The 25417-nt window shown below is 41.4% G+C and overlaps 1 pseudogene; it reads left to right on the top strand.

Annotated features, from left to right (window-relative positions):
• The first annotated feature begins 532 nt into the window (after nucleotides 1-532).
• On the top strand, nucleotides 533-25193 carry LOC132833890 (Ig heavy chain C region, membrane-bound form-like; annotated as a pseudogene).
• Nucleotides 25194-25417: the final 224 nt, after the last annotated feature.

Below are 25417 nucleotides of genomic sequence, written 5' to 3'. Positions count from 1 at the left end.
GTTTAGTATGAATTACATGTTATTTTGTAGTGGGACAGAGACTTGCAGTGTCCAGGGGGAAAAAAAGCTGAATTGTTTTACCATCTGGTCATATGTTTGAACTTTGATGTTAGTTTTACCCGCTTGTAAATGAACATAGAAATAAAGGGAGCTAACATCCGATTGAATTTGTTTTTTTAAACAAAATACTTGCAACGATCATGTGAAACAGACCTGAAGCTACTCAATTTTACTTCCACCATTTAAAAAAAAAACTTCCAAAGAAGCTATTCAGCAAAACAAATATCCCAAGATGTGTATATGCCCATGTTTAAACAGAACCTCATGTAAAGACATGAGCCCCTGTGTTCGGGCTGTGTGAGCTGATATCAGGATCCAGTCTCAGCCTCCAGCAGGAAACCAACAGGCGGAAGCTGTGAGCCTGCCCCTTCCGATGGCCATATAAATCCTGGGCACTGGACCGTAATTCAATACTCCGGGATCGGCTTGTTTAGAAAAATCTTGAAAGAACCGTTTCCCACAATTTATCAGAATGATTGTGTCGGCAACTTTTCTCAGTTTGTTACTGACTTTCTTATCATGTGAGTGTTTTTTGTTCAAGTCTCTCTTTGTTATTGTCTCAATGTTAGTCTACCGCAGGAATGTAAAAGACTCAGCCATCATTTCATGAGCATTCATGCTCATGGTTTATTTGTTTTCTTTTTTAAAGGTGTCCAGTCGGAGATTGTTTTGACTCAGCCAGAGACAGAGACTGGCTATCCCGCAGGCAGTCTGAAACTGATCTGTAAAACCAGCGGCTTCGATCTTAGCAGCTACAGCATGAGCTGGGTCCGACAGGTTCCCGGACAGGGTCTGGAGTGGCTGCTTTGGTACTATGATTCATTCAGCAATGACTATGCTCCAACGATTAAGGGTCGCTTTACTGTGTCCAAAGACACTTTAAACAACATTTTCGCGCTGGACATGAATAACCTGAAGATCGAAGACACTGCCATCTATTACTGTGCAAGTGGGTACTATCTTGATTACTGGGGCCAAGGGACCATGGTGACAGTGACTTCAGGTAAGACATAGAACATAGAACATAGAAAAATACAGCGCAGCACAGGCCCTTCGGCCCTCGATGTTGCGCCGACCAAAGCCTACCTAACCTACACTAGCGCTATAACCTCCATATGCTTATTCAATGCAAGACCCTTGAACTTTCTGAGTAACTTTTACTGTTAACGTTCTATTCATGTGAATAATTCCTGAATTAAGTGAAACTCGGATTCTGAGCTGAGTTTGATTTGGTTCAGATTGATTTTTGTTCAAGCTGATTATAGGCTTCGATTAAGGCTCAGCAAATAGTTAAAATGGTGTTGATGGAGTCAGATGCTCAGTGTATCTCTTTTTTTGATCAGATGGACATTCTGTGTGGCTGGGTTACTTGAAGCACCTAAAGTATTTTAATCAGGAAGGTATAAATGATGTTTAATGTCAGTGACACCCTGATTGTGAGCCTTATTATCGACAACAAATGCTAAGCATTTAAAGATATTCAAAATATTAGCAAACATGGTTAAAATATGCGAAAATATCATTATTGATTTCTTGAGTATATTCCTGTATACATAATGTGCTTACCATAATTGTATTTTGTCATTTATTTTGTTAATTTGTTTGATGACATGCAGGTTAAAAATTGTTATAATATTTTCTTGCTGTGCTATATTTCATTCTGTTGATTGTTTTATTTGATCCTGTTCAATTGAGTTGTTTGGATTCTGGCTTTGTTTTAGAAGATACGGTTGAACTGAATTGATTGTTTCTGACTTTGTTTTTAGTTGGTTTTGTTGAATTGCGCTGATTGGCTTTTGAAATTATTTTATTTCATTCTGTTGAATTGAATTGATTGGATTCTGATTATCTTTCATTTCAATCTGTTGTTTTGAGTGGATTGGATTTTGAATTTATTTTCCTTGATTCTGTTAGACTGAGTTACTTGGATTCTTATTCAGTTTGTGGAATTGATCTGCATTTCAATTACCAATATTTGTGAAGTTCTTTGTTTTTCCTGAATCATTTCCGAATTTGTTAAACTTGTACGGCAATAATTTTCTGTTTGACTGAAAACATTACATCTGTTTGTAACTGTCTGAAAATCAAATTAAGGCAGAAACACGGAAGTGTGAGAAATGAAAAAAAATCCTTTTTAGTGCATTGACTTTTAAAAAAAATCTCAGTTCTAATTGTAAACTAAGTAGAAGTTTGTTTTGAGTAGTCTCATTCAAAATAAAATTTGGGACTAAAATCTAAAAGTGCAGAATTGATCAGATTTGTAATTGAAACTAAACTTACTATAATATAAAATTATAATGTGGCAATATTTATCCATTGAACTAATTTTGTTTTGACCTTAAAGTGATTAATCATTATGTGCCTTCAACTGCTCTACTGTGCACTGCACAAGAGTTACATTAGTTTGATAGACTAGATTAGATTACCTCCATTGCGGAAACAGGCCTTTCGGCTCAACAAGTCCACACCAACCCGCCGAAGAGCAACACACCCAGACCCATTCTGGTACATTTACCCCTGATTAATACACATAACACTATGGGCAATTCAGCATGGTCAATTCACCCAACCTCCGAAGGGCAACACACCCAGACCCGTTCCCCAACATTTACCCCTGATTAATACTGAGCAGTGTTGTTAGATTTCAATCTGTTTTTTTTTGTGAGGTTAAATCATGTTCTTGATTCTGTTGAAAATGTTTGCAGAGCTAGTTCTGCTGCAAACACATTGGTGTTCCTCAGTGTTGTCATTTGGTGATCTTTGCTCTATTGGGGAGGGAATGTGCTTGGGTAACATTACGTTTTGTTATATTTGGGAAATTGTTTCCGGTTTCTACATTGTTTTTGCACTATTTACATGGTTGGCGACAGTGAACCACTCCAGTTTCCTTATTCAATGCAATCAGCATGTGAGTTGAAATTTCATAAAGCCTAATATTATGTGAAAGGCAAATTGCAAAGGTTTTGGAAATGAAGGGAAAACAGATACCTTCGGGTGCAATTTTTACTTAGAAGTAATAATTAAGGATTAATCTAATCCACTCCTTAGAATCCAAATTCAGAACTGTGGGCGGCACGGTGGCACAGTGGTTAGCACTGTTGCTTCACAGTGCCAGAGAGTCAGGTTCAATTCCCACCTCAGGTGACTGTCGGTGTGTGGAGTTTGCACATTCTCCTCGTGTCAGCGTGGGCTTCCTCCGGGTGCTCCGGTTTCCTCCGACAGTCCAAGAATGTGCAGGTTAGGTCAATTGGCTGTGCTAAATTGCCCATACTGTTAGATGTAGGGGAATGGGTCTGGGTGGGATGCTCTATGGAGGATCGGTGTGGACTTGTTGGGACTTGAAGGGCCTGTTTCCACACTGTAAGTAATCTAATCTAATCTAAACCCAACTATCTAGTCAATCACAAGGTCTGTCTTTAAACAGTCCACAAGTCATCGAAAAATATCAATAGAATTTCAAAAGTTCAATTCCGCTGTACACTACACTCAAGTTTTCTGGCTGGAAAAGATCATTGGCAAAGACCATTTAGAAATTCTGCTCGATTCGATGAAGAACAGACCAATTTCACTGCTTTGATCAGTTTCACAAGTAACTTGAATGAATTAATTTTTATATCCCTGATTAAATTGGATTTGCAGGATAAAAAAACAAAATATGAACTGAAAGATTTAATCTGCACCTGTGCCTTTTTAGCGGTTAGTAATACTGCCTCACAGCGCCAGGGACCCAGGTTCGATTTCACTCTCGGGTGACTGTCTGTATGGAGATTTGCACATGCTCTGCGTGTCTGTGTGGGTTTTCTCTGGGTGGTCCAGTTTTGTCCCACCATCCAAAGATGTGCAAGTTAGGTGAATTGGCCATGCTAAATATTGTTCAGGAATGTATAGGTTAGGTTGCATTAGTAAGGGGTAAATAAAGGTTGGGGGGGAGTGGGTCTGCGTGGGCTACTTCCTGTCCAGAGGGTCGGTGTGGAATTGTTGGGCTAAATGGCCTGTTTTCATGCTGGATGAAATCTACTCTAAAACCAGGGGAATACTTGCTGTGAATGCAGAGAATGTATTTTATATCGATGCATTCAGACATATGCAGAGTTCACAAGTTTGCAGAAGGCATGCACGAAATGATAATAGAACACATTGTTTATTCAAACACTGAAAATAGAGTAATATTTATTTTAGTTAATACACTTGACTGGTTTATTGCAATGTAGCAATGCTCACATTAGTTAAGTGTGACGGTCATTCAATTAAATTCCCTCAATATGGAAACGGGTCATTTGGCCCAACAGGTCCACACCGATCCTCCAAAGAGTTACCCACTCAGGCCCATTAGGTGACTAATGCACCTAACACTATGGACAATATAGCATGACCAATTCATCTGATGTGCACATCTTTGGATTGTGGGAGCAAATCCACACAGACACAGGGGAGAATGCGTAAACTCTACAACTCCCCACAGACAGTCGTCCGAGGCTGGAACCGAGCCCAGGTACCTGGTACTGTGAGGCAGCAGTGCTCACCAGTAAGCCAGCGCACTGTCCACATTTATTTAGACATCAGCTAAAGTGGGCAACTCCAGACAGAAGCATGTTTTCAATTCATATCTTTTAAAAAAAAATTCGTACACTACAAAGCAACTAAAAAGACAATGCCCTCGTTCCTTCAACAGAAATGCATTTCCACACTGGAATGCAGTCTTGGCTTTGTGCAGTGCATGCAAAATCTACACAGTTTAAGAAATGTTTTAAAAATATGTAAAAATAATTTGGAGAATAATCCATTTCCTGTGGAGTTGTGCTTTAATTGGCGATATACCCCACCTTAATAATTTTGTTAATTACAATGACTTGTTAAGTTTATTGACTCAATCATTATCTATGTTCATTGTGAACACAATCTCATTCACATTAATCCTCTGGTTAGTTTCTCTGATAAATATGAAATTGTAATGAATATATTTGACATGAGGAATTGAGCAGATGTATCTGCTAGGATCAAGACTGTTATACAGTTTGTTTCAGTGCTAGCTCCGATTAACTTGTCAACTGGTCCTGACCATTTGTAAATTGTCCAGTTTGGATATCTGAATCTCAGACAGTTCAATTTTATCTTGCGCTTCAAAACCACTTTTTTTTCTGCCAGAAATGTAATATTTGGAGCCCTGACTAAATTGTTTCAATCAGAACCAACACTTCAGGAAAAAAAGGCAGACTGCAAAGAGTTTTGAAATTGGTTGTTGACAACAAGGAATATTTGAGTGAGGCAGAGGGAAATGTGCTGCATATTTTCTTTGTGTCTCAGTTATCTGGGATATGTTTAATGGCATAATATATAATCAGAAATTACTTTGCATCTTGTTAGTTGAAAATCTATCGTCAACCTTTAATGTCACTGACAACGGTCATAATACACTTCAAAACATTTTAATCTATTTCAAACTAAGTAAACTATCTGGTGCAGCAACATTCACAGGGCTAAGAGGAAGGGAGTTCCAGGTTGAAGTCCAGTGACAATGAATTTATGGCAATGCAATTCCTAGTTTTAATCCTCTGTAGTTCCCATCGAGTTCCGAGCTGCTGACAAAGTATTCTTGGATAATTGCAGCAATGCTACTTTCATTGTGTAAACATTCTGGAACAATCCCTGGTTGTTGGAAGATGATCATAATTAACAAGTGGGCTTTGTTCTCCGAGAGAGTGTCGAGCTCATTGTGTTCAGGTCTGTTGTGGTAGTATCCTTGACTGTGTGCACTTACAACCTGTTAGAGAGATACGTAACACCATCTCTTATCAGGTTAATTTGGGGGGAAAAGCAGATTAAGTTGATTTTTTGTTGGAATTCCCCTCAGAGGACTGTGAAATCTATTCAATCGCTGTCCTGACTTGATATTTAGCAGAACATTGGCGGTTAGCATCTTTTTCCAAATCAATATTTGTTCACAAGCTTTAGGGCATTGCTAGTTGGGGTTAATGGAGTAAATCCTCAAAGAAATCCCAGCTTTTGACTTGTTGTTCTAACAATATCACTTATAACTAATTCAGAATGAATTATTTTCCAAGCATATTTGTTGAGATTATGGAGAAAAGCAAATTACTGTGGATGCAGAAATCTGAAACCAAAGAGAAAATCTCAGCAGGTCTGGCAGCATCTGTAAGGAGAGAAAAGAGCTGACGTTTCTAGTCTAACTGATCCTTTGTCAAAACACAACATGATGCTGAGCTCTTCTTCCGTCACCTTCACCTTCGTGCTCACTTCTTTGGGCAAGAGTACTCCCCTGCTCCACAGATCCTTTCACATCCCCCCAACATGCCACCTCTAACTGGACACCCCACCAGGACAATTTCCTGCCCTCGATCTTTTCATTGACAATTGTAGGCGGGACATTGACCGCAGTAATTGCTCTGCCCCCTTACCCATACCAACCTCTCTCCTTCCGAAATTTCTGCCCTTCGCTCCCTTAGGTCCAACCCCAACCTTGTCATCAAACCTGCTGACAAAGGGGGTGCTGTAGTCATCTAGCTATGCCTGCCGTTTCTTGTTCCCGGCCTACCTGGGTCCCCTCCCACAACTGCTTTATCGGTACATCGATGACTATTTCGGTGCAGCTTCATGCACTCGTCCTGATGTGGAAACATTCATAGACTTCTCTTCCAGTTTCCATCCCTCCAGCACCTTCACCTGGTCCATCTCCAACACTTGCCTTCCTTTTCTTGGCCTTTCTGTCTCCATTTCCAGCAATAGTCTATCCACTAATATCCATTACAAGCCCACTGACTCCCACAGCTATCTGGACGACAGCTCTTCTCACTCTACATCCTGTAAGGACTCTATCCCTTGCTCTCAGCCTTCGCCGCATTTGTTCTGATGAGGTCATTTTCCAAAGTGGTGCTGTTATTATGTGCTCCTTCTTCTCCAACTGTGGCTTCCCACCTACAGTTGTTGACAGGGCTCTAGACAGCGTGCGGTCCATCTCCCACGCCAGGACCCTCATCCTCTCCCTCCCCTCCCAGAACAAAGATAGGGTCCCTCTTGTTCTCACCTTTCACCCCACCAGCCTTCACATACAAAGAATAATCCTCCACCATTTTCGCCAAATTGAGCACAATGCCACCACTAAACACATCTTCCCTTCCCTCCCCCTGTCTGCATTCCGCTGGGATCATTCCCTCCCAGGACAACCTAGTCCACTTCTCCATCACACCTAAGTCCTCTCCCATCACACACAGCACCTTCCTATGCAATCGCAGAAGGTGCAACACCTGCCCATTTACCTCTTCCATGCTCACCATCCAAGGCCCCAAACACTCATTTCAGATTAAGCAGCGCTTCACTTGTACCTCTTTCAATTTGGTCTATTGCATTCGTTGCTCCAATGTGGTTTCCTCTATATAGGAGAGACAGAACACTGACTGGGTGATCGCTTTGCTGAGGACCTTCGATCTGTACACAGTCAGGTCCCGGACCTTCCCGTGGCTTGCCACTTTAACACATAACACTGCTCCCATGCCCACATATCTGTCCTTGGCCTGCTGCAATGTTCCAGTCAAGGTCAATGCGAACTGGAGGAACAGCATCTCATCTTCGACTAGGCACGTTGCAGTCTGCCGGTCTCAACATTGAAGTCAACAACTTCAGATGATTATCCCATATCGACCCCTCTGTGTTCATTCTGCTCCGTAATTTTATTTATCTTTTTATTTTTTTTCCCACTGTTCTGTACCTCTTATTTCTTGATTATCCCTCTTTCTCTCTCTCCCCACTCTCTCATCACCTTTTTCTCTCCTATTCCTCCTTTGCTACCCTTCTCCCCTGTTTTCCATTTTGCCTCTGTTTCACCCATCCAGTTAGACTCGAAACATCAGCTCTTTTCTCTCCTTACATATTCTGCCAGATCTGCTGAAATTTTCCAGTATTTTCTCTTTTGGTTTGTTGAGATTATACCTAGGCTGTTTTACTTTATATTACACCAGTGCTGTGGCTGAATTTGATTGTTCAGTACGGTGGGGGTTCCGCTGAATCCAACACTACAGTACCTCTGCTAAGAGTCCTTTTCCAACAGGAGTCAAGCCAAAGTAATCACTGTCTCACTCAACAGGTCTGAGCTCTTGTGCCAAAAACATGAAAACAATTTGCTGAAGAGGGGGGTCTCTGGATGCGAAAGGTTAACCTTGATTTCTCTCCACAGGAGCTGGCAGACCTGCTGAGTTTCTTCAGAAATTTCTGTCTTTATTTTGGTTTTCAAAGCATTCAAAGTTTGTCGTTTAATTGAAAAACGATCTGTTCGATGAAACCCGTTCTTCAGAGAGAAGATGCATTTGAACAAATTGCGAACGTTCAGAGATATTAAATATCAGAGAATCATTGAATTTGACCGCCCTGATCTCAAGCTATTGTTTCACAAGAAACTACTATGAAGTAACAACACACTCCAGAGTGCAGTGGCTGCTGTAATTGGATGGAAGTTATTTTGATCATTCAGATAGAGAATATCAATGATCCCGTTCCAAATAATCAACAGACTTTTTTTAAAATAATGTGTGAAACAATTAATTTGTAGAAATATTTTAATAAAAAGTATTCACGGCCAGTGCTAGCTTAATGAGTGACACAATGATAGGAAGGTAGGAACAAGAGGAGGGCACTCAGCCCCTCGAGCTGTTCCACCACTTACTTAGATCATGGTGCATCAATGAGTTAAATCCATAGGTCTCCCTTTGGCTAAAAGTGTTTAACACCTTTGATTAACGAGCAAAAACTATCCCAGATTTACTGATTCGACTGCCCATAACAAAGGGAGACACCATTTCTGAAAGACATTTCTGTGAGTATTTAAAGTGACACATTGAGGCTGGAATTAATTGCTCATGAAAGTAAGCTTTAAATCTCTGACAATTTCCAATTGAAACATCCCAATCATCAGGTTCCATTAATTTAACACTATACTTCCCTGGAACAAAGAAATATGATGTGTGATTGCCTTGCTAAAAATGAGGGAAGCTTCATTCCCATTATGTGATTAAGAAATAGTTCTGTCCATGCAGTGAAAACACAGTCAAATCACACAGAAGGAAACCATGCCATCTTGTGTAGACACACAAGTGCCTCAAATAATTTTCAATTATTCCAGTGATTGTTTGAATCTCTGGACAGGTGTAGAAGCGTCAGACTTTTTATATCGCCTTGAGAAACCAGTTGTTATCAGTCTATTTGAATTCCTGAAGTTTGTGTGGTATTAGCACATTCACAGCGCCGTTAGGAAGTGAGTCCCATGGCTGTGATCGAGGAAGAGGAAACGGGCAGGGAAATAGTTGAGAGTCAAGTTAAAGTCTGATTTGGAGGAAAGCTTTCAGAAGAAGCATTTACATGCATGTGCACCCTTATCCTCAAGGATCACAATTTTGGAATATCCTGTCGAAGGGACATATCAGCATCCAAAATGGAAGCTGAAGAAGGCAACTTGGCCCCTCTAGAAGGGTATTCCATTCATGGGATCATCGTTAATCTTGCTGCTCACCAGTCTTCCCAACACACCGATAACATTGAACCTGATTGCTTACTGTTCAACAAAAGAATGGTGTACCTTTGGAATTCTCCACCACAGAAATTGATTGAGGACAAAAGATTAAATGATTTCAATAAGGAGATAGATTTCTTCAATCCTTAAAAAAATGCTACGGATATGTGGGAAAAAGGGAAACAGGCTACAATATTGGATACGTGGGACAAAGGGAAACAGGCTACAATATTGGTTATGTGGGAAAAAGGGAAACAAGCTACAGTATTGGATACGTGGGAAAAAGGGAAACAGGCGACAATATTGGTTATGTGGGAAAAAGGGAAATATTGGTTGAAAGCCATGAAAACATTAAATGGGGCATGGTTTGTAAGTTTGCACGTAACGCCAAAATTGGTGGCATTATTGGCAGTGAAAGTTATCTAAACTTACAATGAGATCTTGATCAGCTAGACCAATGGGCTGAGGAGTGGCAGATGGAGTTTAATTTAAATGAATACGATGTGTTGCTTTTTGAGAAGACAAATCAGGTCACAACTTAGAGTTAATGGTAGGGCACTGGGTAGTGATGCTAAACACAGGATCCTGAGGGTTCAGACACAAAGATTCATGAAAGCGTTGTCTCAAGTATCTAGTGTGTTGAAGGTGTTTGGTACATGTACCTTTATTGGTCAGAGCACTGAGTGCAGGAGTTAGGGCTTCATGTTGCAACTGTCCAAACATTGGAATGAACTGCAATGGAAGTGGTAAATGCAGAGATAGGTCAAACATTTAGAAGCCATTTGAACAGCTACAGGAACTGGATAGGTCTGGATGGATATGGGCCAAAGGCAGGCAAGTAAAATTAGTTTAATTTGGGAACTCTGGTCAGCATGGATGGGCTGGACCAAAGGAAATGTTTCTGTGCTGTACGACTTTATGAATAACTGACTTTATGGTGGAGGAGGCTCAGAGTTGGAAGGTGGTGAGCAAGTGAGGGGCTAGATTGGGAATGTGGGAGAGTTTGGGCTGGTAGGCTGGTTGGCTGGCTGCTGGGTAAGCTTGCGTGCACTCTGCCTGGCAAAAGGTGGCATCAAGGTAAATGGTAATGGTTACAGGATAATTTGTTCGAATTGTGCTTGGTAGGTGAGTGGTAGTTTGAGCTGAAATGCAGGAGGTCTGGCTTTGCCAGGCTGGTTTATGGAGATGTGGGCTGGGTGCCAGTCTGGTTAATGTAGAGGTGGACAGAATGCCAGGATGTTTCGGGGGTGGAAGGTCACTGCAATGAAGTGACAGGTGGACGTGTTGTCAAAATGCAAAGCTTGGAGTCTGGCAAAATGGAAGGTTGTAAAGCACAGATGCAAAAGGAGCTAGGATGCAATGTGCACAGGTTGACTTCAGTAAGATGAGAGGTCAGTGATCAAGGGCTGAGGTCATGTCTTGGGTAGTGGGCTTTTGTCAGAGGTTGTGAAAATGATGGTGCCAAGTCCAGTCAGTGCCCGATTCACCATGGGCCAGGTGCAGGGTGGCAGGAGTGTAAATGACTGAAAGGAATTGAGATCATATGTCCATCTGGAATATAGAATATAAAACATTACAGTGCAGTACAGGCCCTTCAGCCCTCGATGTTGCGCTGACCTGTGGAATCAATCTGAAGCCTATCTATCATACACTATTCCATTTTCATCCATATGTTTATCCAATGACCTTTTAAATGCCCTTAAAGTTGGCGAGTGTACTATTGTTACGGGCAGTGCGTTCCATGCCCCTACTCCTCTCTGAGTAAAGAAACAACCTCTGACATCTGTCATCTATGTCCTCTCCTGCTAGCCATCATATTCAAGGAAAAATACTTTCACTGTCCACCCTCTGTTTATCTTTTATGTCTCAATTAAGTCTCCTCTCAACCTTTTTCTCTCAAACAAAAACAGCCTCAAGACCCTCATCCTTTCCTCATTAAACCTTCCCGCCATACCAAGCAACATCCTAGTAAACCTCCTCTGAACTCTTCCAAAACTTCCACATTCTCTCTATAATGTGGTGACCAGAACAGTATACAATACTCCAAGTGTGGCCACACCAGAGTTTTGTACAGCTGCAGCCTAACCTCGTGGTTCTGAAACTCAGTCCCTCTATTGATGAAAGCCAACACAAAGAATGCCTACTTAACAACTCTATCAAACTGGCTGGAAACCTTTTAGGGATCCATGTACATGGACACCAAGATCTCTCTGCTCAGCTACACTACCAACATGGATTGCCTCAGATGTGTTTCGTGTGATAGGGGTTGTGTGTTCCGGGCATGAATGGGTGTATAGCAGGGTAGGCTTTGTCAGAGTAAGTGCAGTGGTTAGTCTGAAAAATGACGTTTGGTGGTGAACTGCGTGTCAGTTTGATAGTTAGTGAAGTTAAAGATTACTTGTTCAATTCTCAAATCATATTTACGTAAATACTCAGCTGTAACACTCCAAAGTCTCTGAACTTTAATGGTCCTGCATTTTTCAGAGGCCTCCAGAATTCAGATAATTGTAAATTAGATGTTTCAACTTCCAGACAATTGGCATGAGGCTAGCTGTGACAGCCATCCTCCCCGTCCCAGTGCTCAGCTCCTGCCTGTGCTGCTGCTGCTGCAGTGACCTTCCTCCCAGAGAGAACATTCTGCCTTGCATTGATAAGTGAGGAAGGCTCACTGGACCTGATTTCCACGTATGGGGACGGCAAACACGAGGGGACACAACTTTAAAGTGAGGGGAGATAGGTATAAGACAGATGTCAGAGGTGTTTTCTTTAATCATTGAGTAGTAAGGCTATGGAATGCTTTGCCTGCAACGGTAGTAGATTCGCCGAGTTTAAGTGCATTTATGTCGTCATTAGACAAGCATATGGACGCACATGGAATCGTGCAGGTAGGATGGGCTTCAGATTAGTATGACAGGGCGGCGCAACATCGAGGGCCGAAGGGTCTGTACTGCGCTGTAATGTTCTATGATTCACTCTGATTTCTCTCCGGGGGTACTGCCAGCTGTTGGGTATTTCCAGCAGTACGGTACCTAATTGGGCAGCACGCTGGTTCCGTGGTTAGCATTGCTGCCTAACAGTGCTAGGTTCCATTCCAGCCTCGGGCGATTGTCTGCGTGGAGTTGGCACTTTCTCCCCATATCTGTGTGCGTTTCCTCCCACAGTCCAAAGATGTGCAAGCTGGGGGAATTGCAAATGTTGTGTTCAGTGATTGGGAGGTTAGGTGCATTAGTCAGGGTTAAATGTAATAGGATAGGGGAATGGGTATGGATGCGTTACTTTTCAGAGGGTGAGTGTGGACTTGTTGGGCCAAATGGCCTGTTTGCACACACTGTAGAATTTTGATGAATCTGCATTTCCTTGGTTTGTATTTTGTGAAACTTCTCTGCTCTTCACTTGTAATCCAGTGAAAGTGTCAGTTGTGAGATCTTCAAACAGTTACTTGGGTGGGATCAGAATGTTCTTCTTCCTAAATTATATGGTAATGGTCAAGGTAGAGGGCCTGTTTCTAAAGAGGGAACCAATGATCATGATCAGCAACTGGCAGGAAACAAAACAAAAGCATTTATGCTGTAGACTTCAGCGGGAGCATACTGGCAAACGTTTACAACTGAGGATACATTTGAGTAACTGATAAGGTCAAATTATCAGAAACTAACATGGTCATTCTGTTGTAGAGACACCATCTCATCCCACGCTTTATGGACTGGTCTCCTCCTGTGAGGAGCACAACACCAGTTCTGTCATCTATGGTTGTTTGGCGATGGACTATTCCCCTGACGTCACCAAGGTAACCTGGAAGAAAGGTGGAGAGCTAATCACGATTGGATTGAAGACTTACCCATCAGTGAGAAACAAGAAGGGAACCTACACCCTGAGCAGCCAGTTAACCCTGCCCGGGTCAGCGGTAGATTGCCCCAGCAAAATCTACTGTGAGGTTCAGCACAGCGGGTCACACAAGACCAAAGAAATGCCATGTCCAGGTACGTGTTGTGGGAACTGAGATAAACAGAGCATATGGGATTAACATGAATAAAGCATTATTAAGAACAGTTTTCACAGAATCACCTTACACAGCACAGGAGAAAGGCCCTTTGATCCATCCAGTTCACACATATCAATTGCAGCACCTAACTATTCCAGTCTCATGTGCCAGCACTTGATCCATTGCCTTGTATGCCTTGCAAGGATGCATATAAATCCTTCATACTTATTATGAGGGGCTCAGTCTCTACATGACTTGTAGGCACTGAGCTCCAGACTCACATCACCCTCTGTTTAATTTTGTTTTCCCCCCGAGATCCGCTCTAAACTTCCTGGCTGTACCTTCACCCTGTGCTCCTGAGGCATTAACCTCTCCATCAAAGGGAAAGGTTTTGTCCAGTTTACCCTGTCTATGCCTAAAATAATTCCAGACATTATGATAATCTTCTCTCTCATTCTCCTCTGCTCCAAGGAAACCCCCCCTCTATCTAATCTAGTTTCATAACTAAACACCCCCAACCCAAGCAAAATCATGGCAAATCTCATCAATGCTGATTTCAGTGTAATCACATGCATAGATTCAGAGATTCATGGAGATGTACAGCATGGAAACAGACCCTTCGGTCCTACCTGTCCATGCCGACCAGTTATCCCAACCCAATCTAGTCCCACCTACCAGCACCCGGCCCATATCCCTCAAAACTCTTCCTATTCATATACCCATCGAAATGCCTCTTAAATGTTGCAATTGTACCAGTCTCCACCACATCCTCTGGCAGCTCATTCCATACATGTACCACCCTCTGTGTGAAAAAGTTGCCCCTTAGGTCTCTTGTATATCTTTCCCCTCTCACCCTATATCTATGCCCTCTAGTTCTGGACCCCCGACACCAGGGAAAAACCTTTGTCTATTTACCCTATCCATGCCCCACATAATTTTGTAAACCTCTATAAGGTCACACCTCAGCCTCCAACACTCCAGGGAAAACAGCCCCAGCCTGTTCAGCCTCTCCCTGTAGCTCAAAACTTTCAATCCTGGCAACATCCTTGTAAATCTTTTCTGAACCCTTTCAAGTTTCATCACATCTTTCCGATAAGATGCAACATCGAGGGCCGAAGGGCCTGTACTGCGCTGTATTTTTCTATGTTCTATGTTCTATGTTCTAAGAAGGAGACCAGAATTGTACGCAATATTCAAACAGTGGCCTAAAAAATGTCCTGTACAGCTGCAACATGACCTCCCAATTCCTGTACTCAATACTCTGACCAAAAAAGGAAAGCATACCAAACGACTCCTTCACTATCCGATCTATCTGTGACTCCACTTTCAAGGAGCTATGAACCTGCACTCCAAGGTCTCTTTGTTCAGCAACACTCCATAGGACCTTACCATTAAGTGTATATGTCCTGCTAAGATTTGCTTTCCCAAATGCAGCACCTCGCATTTATCTGAATTAAACTCCATCTGCCACTTCTCAGCCCATTGGCCCATCTGGTCCAGATCCTGTTGTAATCTGAGGTAACCCTCTTCGCTGTCCAGTTCACCTCCAATTTTGGTGTCATCTGCAAACTAACTAACTGTACCTCTAATGCTCACATCCAAATCATTTATGTAAGTGACAAAACGTAGAGGACCCAGCACTGTACATGATCCCTACCTTAGAATTTCTTGTAAACATTGTCACTGAAACAGCACAAATTACCAGGGCAGCAAACAGCACCCAATGTATAACACTGTAGATCCTTCGATAACATGCACACAACGCTTCAGTATGGCCTAACCAGTGTTTTATTAAGTTCCAGTATCATCTCCCTACTCTTCATTGTCAATGTCAAGGCTAATAAAAGCAAATATTCTCCCCACCTTCTTAGCCTCTTTATCCAGATGACACAGTACTATAGGGGATCGGTGGGTACGTAAGCCAAAGATCCTTTCCAGGGTTCTACCATTCAAAACATAATACCTCGCAGTTTCTTCTGCCGCATTATGTCACCTTACTCTTAGCAACAACGATTTCTATTTGCAACTTCTCTTCAAATATTACCAACCCTTAAAGTCTGGTTGAAGCTTTGTAGCTCGGGTGTCCGTTGTTGTGGTTCTGTTCGCCGAGCTGGAAGTTTTTGCTGCAAACGTTTCGTTCCCTGGCTAGGGAACATCATCAGTGCTATTGGAGCCTCCTGTGAAGCGCTGCTTTGATGTTTCTTCCGGTATTTATAGTGGTTTGTTCTTGCCGCTTCCGGGTGTCAGTTTCAGCTGTAGTAGTTTGTATGTGGGGTCCAGGTCGATGTGTCTGTTGATGGATGTTCTTGCCGCTTCCGGGTGTCAGTTTCAGCTGTAGTGGTTTGTATATTGGGTCCAGGTCCATGTGTCTGTTAATGGAGTTAGTGGATGAATGCCATGCCTCTAGGAATTCCCTGGCTCTTCTCTGTTTGGCTTGTCCTATGATGGTAGTGTTTTCCCAGTCAAATTCATGTTCCTGGTTGTCTGAGTGTATGGGTACTAGGGATAGCTGGTCGTGTCGTTTTGTGGCTAGCTGATGTTCATGGATGCGGATTGTTAGCTGTCTTCCTGTTTGTCCTATATAGTGTTTTGTGCAGTCCTTGCATGGTATTTTGTAAACTACATTAGTTTGGCTCATGCTGGCTATTGGGTCCTTTGTTCTAGTGAGTTGTTGTCTGAGTGTGGAAGTTGGCTTGTGTGCTGTTATGAGTCCTAAGGGTCGCAGTAGTCTGGCTGTCAGTTCTGAGACGCTCCTGACGTATGGTAGTGTGGCTAGTCCTTTTGGTTGTGGCATGTCCTCGTTCCGTGGTCTATCTCTTAGGCATCTGGTGATAAAGTTGCGTGGGTATCCGTTTTTGGCGAATACATTGTATAGGTGTTCCTCTTCCTCTTTTCGCAGTTCTGGTGTACTGCAGTGTGTTGTGGCTCTTTTGAATAGTGTCCTGATGCAGCTTCGTTTGTTTGTGTTGGGGTGGTTACTTTCATAGTTTAGGACTTGGTCTGTGTGTGTTGGTTTCCTGTGTACCCTTGTGGTGAATTCTCACGAACATCAGCTAGCCACAAAACGACACGACCAGCTATCCCTAGTAGCCATACACTCAGACAACCAGAAACATGAATTTGACTGGGAAAACACTACCATCATAGGACAAGCCAGACAGAGAACAGCCAGGGAATTCCTAGAGGCATGGCATTCATCCACAAACTCCATTAACAGACACATAGACCTGGACCCCATATACAAACCACTACAGCTGAAACTGACACCCGGAAATGGCAAGAACATCCATCAACAGACACATCGACCTGGACCCCACATACAAACTACTACAGCTGAAACTGACACCCGGAAGCGGCAAGAACAAGCCACTATAAATACCGGAAGAAACATCAAAGCAGCGCTTCACAGGAGGCTCCAATAGCACTGATGATGTTCCCTAGCCAGGGAACGAAACGTTTGCAGCAAAAACTTCCAGCTCGGCGAACAGAACCACAACATTACCAACCCTTGTATATCCTCCTGCAATCTAAAGCCATTATGCTCATGACTTACCAACATAACAATTTTCCTTTCATCTGTGAATTTACTGTATAACCCTCCTACATTCGAGTCTCAATCATTGGTATATAAGAGAAACAGCAAGAAAATCAGCAAAATCCCTGCAAAACACCACGAGACATAGATTTCCAGTCACACAGATACTCTATGACCATTATCCCCTGCTCCCACCACTCAGCCAGTTCTGGATCCAATCTGTCAAATTAACTCGGATCCCATTGGCTCTGATTATTGCTATCATCTGTACATCGAGTGATCTCTCTGAAAACTATCATCAAATTGTTAAGACATGACTTTCTCTCAATAAAACCATGCTGAAAATTGTTGATTGATCTTCCAAATGGAGACTAATTCTGCTTCTCAATAGTTCCAATAATTTCCCCACCACTGAGATTAGCTTGACAGATCTGTGTTTTCATTGTTTATCCCTTCCTTCGTCCTGCATAACGGTGCAACTTTGGCTGATCTACACTCGCTTGGCACAACTGCTGTGGCTAGACAGTAATTCTAAATAATTGTCAGCGTCCCAACTATTTCATCCTTTGCATCACTCAACAGCTTGGTATATATTTCATCTGCCCTGGAAATATAACCACTTTTCATCCAGTAATTCAACACAAAACATCACATCATGTGCCCTAAGTTCGGAAAGTACATCACAACACTCCTTGATTTCTGTCCCCACATTGTTCCTTTTACTAGTGAACACTGACACATCACATTTGTTTCGAGCACAACCTAATCCTCTGGCTCCACTCCAGTAATAACATTTAATGGGCATTACTGTTTCCCAAATGAGTCTTTTATTATGAATGAGCCTGTAACTTTTAAAAATATTTTCCTTTATTTTGGTGCTATTATTTTCTCATGATCCCTTTTGCTCTCCTAATCCCTCTTTCTTTCAAACTCCCCTTGCACCTTCTGTACCTTATATTAGTTTCTATTGCTTTCAGATTTCAGTATAGACCGGAAGCCTCCTTTGCTTCTCTTTATCTCACCTCCATGCCCTTTGGTGTCCAGAGCTCGCTGCATTCTTGATCCCACGCAGCTGCTATCTGGGAAATGTCCTCCCTATGCTTTTCTTATTTATTTCTTAAATGTGTCACACTGCTCTGATTTAGATTTATCACTAAGTGCCAGCTTCCAGTTCACTCTGGTCAAAGCATTTTCCATCTTTCCCTGTCTCGCCTGAAAGCACTAAATCCTGGAATATTGAATAGCCACTCCTGCCCGGCTCTCAATATGTCTCTGCGATAGCAACCGCATCATTTCCTGATTTATGCTGGTAATTCATCTGCCTTGTTCATCAGACTCTGTCATGAAAACGAATACCATCCAAAGTTGCTATCTCCCTTTTGATTTAACCGGCCCTAGTTTCTATGCCTCCTTGACTCCCTTGCTGTGTCCTATAAATTTAGCCTTTCACATCGTCCTGCTGATCTTTCTGTGTGGATCCCAGCTTCTCCAGCACTCTGCACAATTATGATATCTTGTAATATCGAGGATAGTATCCATCAACCACAGGAAACTTTGATATATGAGAACACATTGTATTTGTTATGAAATTTGTCACATAATGTATACGGTGTGCTTCCTAATTTTCAGATATTCTCCAGCCAACTCTTCTCCTAACTGTGAGCTCCAGTGAAGAAATCGCAAGCAGCACGTTTGCAACCGTAGTCTGTTCAATCATCGATTTCCATCCGAAGTCAATCTCTGTGAGTTGGTTGAAAAATGGCCAACGCTTGTATTCTGGCTTCTTCACGTCTCCCGTGTGTGAGGCAAACGGGAACTTCTCGGTGACGAGTCGGCTGATGGTCCCTTATGATGAATGGTACAACAGCGCAGTCTATACCTGCCAGGTCAATCATGGAGAGAACATTCAAAGTAAAAACATCACCGCACTCCAGGGTAAGAGACACATACTGAGAGAGCTACAAATCATTCTGAACTCTGATGTGAATCAAACACACTAATTTATCAGGCGTAGTAAACGGCACGGTACAGCTTCTCATATCCCAACATGCCACGTATCTTATTTCAGTTTGAGTGATATATTAGCATGGCTCATACTTCAACATTTTAGCAAATCAGAAAGGCATGTTTCCTCTCTGTTGAAGACAGATATATAGACAGTGAGCTTTGTTAAATAGTTTGTTGCCTGACCATGCTGGGAGAGGCATTCAGAGTGCTGAATCCTTGCCTGGTAGTGGCTTCAAGGATAAGTTTGGGGGTGGAGGGGGGATATTGGAGAGATATCTGATTGAAACATAGAAAATACTGAAAGACTGAGATCGAGTAAATGTGGAATAGATGTTTTGACTGGTAGGCGTGACTCAAGGGCACAGTCTCAGGGTCAAAGGGGCACCGTTTAGAACTGAGATGGGGGAATTTCTTCAGCCAGACGGTGATAAATCTGTAGAACCCGCTGCTGCAGAGTGCTGTGGAGGCCAGGTCATTGTGTGTATTCAAGCCAGAGATAGATCGGCTCTTGTTTAGTGTGGGGAGAAGACAATAGAATGGCTTTAGCCCGAAACATCAATATTCCTGCTTCTCAGATGCTGCCTGAACTGTTGTGCTTTTTCAGCACCACTCTGATCTAAACTCTGGATTGTCTGAACACCCTTATTCTGATCCTCTACTGTATGATGTTGTGGTCTCAAAATGGCATACTTAAAATAAACAGTGACCTTTACTTGAATATAAATCAAAATGCGTTCAATGCTTCATTCCCTGCTCAGGAAAGACCTGTTGGCTTTGGACATTGTACGACATCAATTTTTATCTGGTACCGAGCTCTTTAACTTCATTTATGGGATCAGACCACATACCAAGTGGGTGTCACATTTGATGAACTGGGATAAACGTGATCTCACTGAGCTTTATAAGATGCTCTCTAATTAATGGATGAGGCAGGAGAATAAATTCTGGTGGGAATGCTACAATAGAGATTAATGAATTAGGAATTTGAGACAGGCTGCTTTAGCCTGGTTTGCGGTGGTGATGTTTACACAGTGAGTAGTGAATGTCTATAAAATTAATGCACATTTTCATCGCGTTTGTAGATTAATTTAAGACGCTTTTGTTTGTTTTTCTTTCCCCCTGTTTTATGAATAAATTTAAAAATGCAGCTTGGTAAATAAAGTGGAAGTACAGACCAGTCATGAACTAACTGAATGGAGGGAAAGACTTAAAGAGATGGGTATCCTTCTCGATATCCAAAGCTGTACTGAGTGACTAGTTTTCAGATCTACTCCAAACTCAGCCCACGAGGAACAATGACATAAATTAGAGAATGACATCATAACAATAACGCAAAGTATTTTTGATCACGTTAAATATAATGAACAGAATTACCATGGCTGTTCACCGCTCCTGTAACACTTTAGAACTCTGCAAAGAAAATAATTATCATTTATTAGAATTTGTCCAAAATTTGTGATGTGATTTGGCAGTCAGCGTGACCAGCAGCACTTGCACCTAAGGGTTATGAACATGGAAATGAACTCATTATATTCAGATTACTCTTGTCACAAGTATCAATAGATGGTCTCAAGTGAGAGACAAATTCTGAAAGAAAGGTAATTCCATGGATTACATGATGGAATCTTTGATGATTTTACTTTTTTCACGGGTTTCACTTGTTACAAAGCCAGTGTTCTTGAGGAATAATTACACAGGGTATGTTATAGGTAATCACAAATGCTTTCACAAATCAAAATACATCAACAATAGTAAGCATCGTTTCAGCAATAGTTGGAGTTGCCATTTTGAAGGTGGTATCTTCACCCTGTGAAGAAGTAATCTGAATATTGGGTGTTTGTATCATAAAGGGGCATTTTTCATTGACTTTGATTTTTGTTTCATAGAAGATACCGAGTGCCACCCTAACACCGTTAAAATCCTCCCACCGCCAGTAGAACAAGTCTTACTGGAGGCGACGGTGACGTTAACCTGCGTTGTGTCCAATCTTCCTTCTGGAGTCAACGTGACCTGGAAACAAGAAAAGAAGCCTCTGAAATCAGAGATTGCTGACCAGCCTGGACAGAATCCCGACAGCGTGATCAGCAAATTAGACATGTCGACTGAAGCCTGGCTGAGTGGTGTTACTTTTGAATGTGTGGTGTACCATCAGAATCTACCGACTCCAATGAGAGACTCCATCCACAAGGAGAAAGGTGAGTGGTGAGATTAAAACACACAGGATCCCATGTGTAATCCAGATCCAGTTGCATCAATGTCAGGCTTTGATTGGTAATGAACAAACACTATTGGGAGCATTGATGATGCATCTGAAGGCAGGATAGCTAAGTAGCTGATTAAGGAGAAGACTGACCAAAGGATATTCTATTCCGATTAAGTCAGATAAGGTGGGAAGAAACCTGGGGTGTGACGTCACCATCAGCAATGACAATTGGACAGAATGTCCTTGTTGTGGGCTGGAAACATGGAGGCGACTTTCACATTAAATTGTTACTTCTTTTACTGAACAGAATGTGTACCATTCTGCTCCTTTAGAAAACCAAAGTGAATAAATCCCAAATTAAATTTGGTGTATTTTAGTATTTAGTGAAATTGTGGTATTGGTTCTGGAGTTTTGGGTTGATTTATAGTTGTCTCAAATATTCTGCAGTGATTAATCCGCTGGAGCCATCAGTGTCGGTCCTCCTGCCACCAACAGAAGAAATCTCCGCTCAGAGGTTTCTCTCCCTCACCTGTTTAGTGAGAGGTTTCTCCCCCCCTAGAGATCTTCGTCAAGTGGACAAACAATGACATGCCGGTGAATCACAGTAACTACAAGAACACCGAGGTGATGGCGGAGAGTGACAACATCTCCTTCTTCATCTACAGCCTGTTATCCATTACAGCGGAGGAGTGGGCTAGCGGTGCTTCTTACTCCTGTGTGGTGGGACATGAGGCAATTCCATTGAAGATCATCAACAGAACAGTCGATAAATCCAGCGGTAAACCGAGTTTTGTAAATATTTCACTTGCACTGATGGACACTGTCAATTCATGTCAATAAAAATCTCGAAGTTGCATTTAATAATTCAACAGAAGTAATAAAGTGTTTTTTTAATCCAGTTTTGAGTTAACTACTGAACTAATTGCTTCTCCCTCTGACTTACATTGCATCGGTGTAGTTAAAGTGGGTTATTAACAGGTCTAGGACGAGTGTATTGTGCAGTTAATGTTCTCTGCTCAGATACACCCTGGGTCAGAGACAGAGTAAAGCTCACTCATTGCAGAATTCCGACAAGTACATTGTCCATCCTAAATCCCTCTGTGACAAAATCTGAAAATGTCCATTTTATGTCAAGGGTAGAGCATGAGTTTTGAACTTAGTGTTCTTGATTCCCTCAATTGGACATTCTTCCAAACTTCATGTCAGTTTTAAACTGCTACATTGCAACAATTGGAAATGTAAATTTAAGACACTTTAAAATTAAATTTGATTGGAACATACAAATTGTAAAGAAGGCAGAGCAGTTTGAATGTAACCTTTGTTTCTGGGAACTGCCAGGGATCTTGCACCAGCGCATGAGTTGACAGAATGTATCTGCACTTTCACACCAAAGAGAATCGACAGATTAGTTGTTGTGGAGCAGAGGGGAGGGGAACAAGTCTGTCCTCTTGCTCCCTGTGCAGAATTTTCATGGTAGATGTCCTCTGTAATGTAACCCAGTTGCTAACAGGAACAGTCAGCTTCTTGCTTACTGTCCAAATATTTAACATTTCCATGCAAAATAATACCTTTGGAGCATGTTGGACACGCTTGGCTCTGTTAACAAATGATTAACATTGATTCCCATAATCCAGAACTGGTGTTTGCATCGTCCCAGTTTGAATTCGATAGTTTTGTCTCAGTTTTCTGGAGCACGAGGGATCAATTCTGGTATTCGAATACCTGATATCATTTTGTTTCACACACAGAACACAAGTAGACATTTTCTAATAAACATATTCAGAAATGTTATATCTGGGGCAGTGGGGATTTGAACTCATGCCTTTTCTCTCAGAGACAGAAATTCTATCACTGCAACAGAAGAGTTGCTCATAAAACGCTTATCTCTCCATGACGGTGGGAAATGTTTCCTACAACACCAAGGTCAGATCTAATTATGGGAAATCCATTAAAATTAGAACAATAAATTAGAATAATAAAAATTGCCGTCTGGTATAAGAACAGATACAGAGAGATGATCACAAATACACACGTAATGACACATATACGGGCTCTCACCTAAAGACGCATATTTATGTGCACACTCAAATGTGCATATAGATAAGACGTCACACATGCATATTCGCACAGAGCCACACATGCAAGTAGTACTTGAACACTCACCTAAGCTCATACAAAAACTCACATACACCGAAAGAAAATCATTTGCATAAATGAGCAGAGGTACTCACACATAACCATGAGAAACATAGACACACGGTAACACACAAATGGGCATAAATACATGCATTCATACAGCACAATGCGTACAGACATACACGCATGAACACACAGATACAAATTCCGAAAAATGTCCTCCCACATGTCAACTCACAGGCATGTAAGTGCACAGAGATAAACATTAATATCATTATTTTCCCATTTTCAGAATCACAAACATACATTGACAGAGTCAGCTTAATTAGTTATTTTTAAAACACATTGATTAGCATATATACAATATCACACGTACACACAAATTCAGAGTCTCACATGTAGACTCGCAAGTGCATAGATCAACAAATAGAGGTGCGTTTATTAAACAAGGATAATGGGCACCAGCATCAGCAAGCATCCACAAACTCTAACACAAACAAGCTTCTCAGGAGATGGTTTGGGAAAGATTGCCACACAAGCAGACATCATGATATAAATATAAACATCCATCAAAACATGACATTGCATGCTAACATTTATTAAGCATAAACATGAAAATAATCTAGTTTAGGTAGGATCTGAAACAGACACATAAGCACACATTTTAGATAGCACTATTGAAAAGTGAACATACACAAAGACATTACAAGATAAGTATAGCCAACAACGGAGTAGCATATTAGCATAATGATGCTTACACAATGTGAAAAGACCAAAATTTAGGTGCACAAACACATGAGCACACAGCCGTATAGGAACAGGAATATGTTTATTCATGCACAGACTCCAACATGGGCAAGAGTGAAGTAAGAGACTCTCATAACCACAGACACAAACATTAAAGGAAAACCAAACACACCAAGCAGTAGATCAAATAAATTAAGGGACACATGTACAAAAACTTATTCCTAAATATACAGATCCTACAAACAAAAATATGAAGCAATGTCCTGACTGTGATGTCACTTGTATCCACGATTTGCCAAGCAATTGGTCACCAATGCATAAAGATGAGAATCACATTTGAACTTTTCTTCAGTGATGGCCACAATTTTCAACTAAAGTGCTGTCACAGCCTATATTTAAAATATAATGATATAATTAAAATAATCATTCGTAATAATCATTCCTCATATAATAATATCCTTAAATAATAGATTAAAAGAAAATAAATTAAAACGTTCTGACATGGACAATGAAAAAAGAACATGTGCAGTTGTATTTGTAATTTCTTGCTGAGAGTCAATAATGCACTAATAGATACAGATAAGAGTCACACTTGAGAAATACCTGACTGCTTTATGAAGATGTAACAGTCTCTAATTACATGACTTGGATGCAGATAGATCGATCTGGATCAATAAGCAAACTAAATGCGTTCTCTCGGCTTTATATTCATAGATTCAATAGATCGCACTTGGATTGAAGTTTATGAGGATGATAACAGCAACATCTGGACAACTGCTTCCACATTCATCACCTTGTTCTTCCTGAGTATTTTCTACAGCGCTGCCATCACTCTGGTGAAGGTGAGAATGATCACATCTTTCTCACGCCAAGCAGCCCAATATGTTTTGTGAAATCTCTAAGTGTGCCATTGAATAAACATTAAATCTGAAAGTCCCTGATCATAAATATCTGCGTCATTGCTTTATTTCTCTTTTTCAGGTTAAGTGAATGAGTTGTGGACCCATTTGATTTTCATGATCTGCTTATCAAGGTCTCTGAATTCCCAATCTACAATCTGTCCCGTTGCTAACTCTAACAGTGAGATTACTTCAGTTTATCAGCATGTAACTGAGACAGTTATTGATGGATTTTCGTTTTTACTTTGATATTTTTGAGATGGTTGTGTTTGGAAGAATGTGTAGCTTCCCAGTTGTTTGAAGCCCATTTGTATTCTTTTTATTTGTTCCT

This window comes from Hemiscyllium ocellatum, chromosome 38 (genome assembly GCF_020745735.1).
Source record: "Hemiscyllium ocellatum isolate sHemOce1 chromosome 38, sHemOce1.pat.X.cur, whole genome shotgun sequence".
Classification (NCBI taxonomy): domain Eukaryota; kingdom Metazoa; phylum Chordata; class Chondrichthyes; order Orectolobiformes; family Hemiscylliidae; genus Hemiscyllium; species Hemiscyllium ocellatum.
This window is presented reverse-complemented; position numbering and strand designations above follow the sequence as displayed.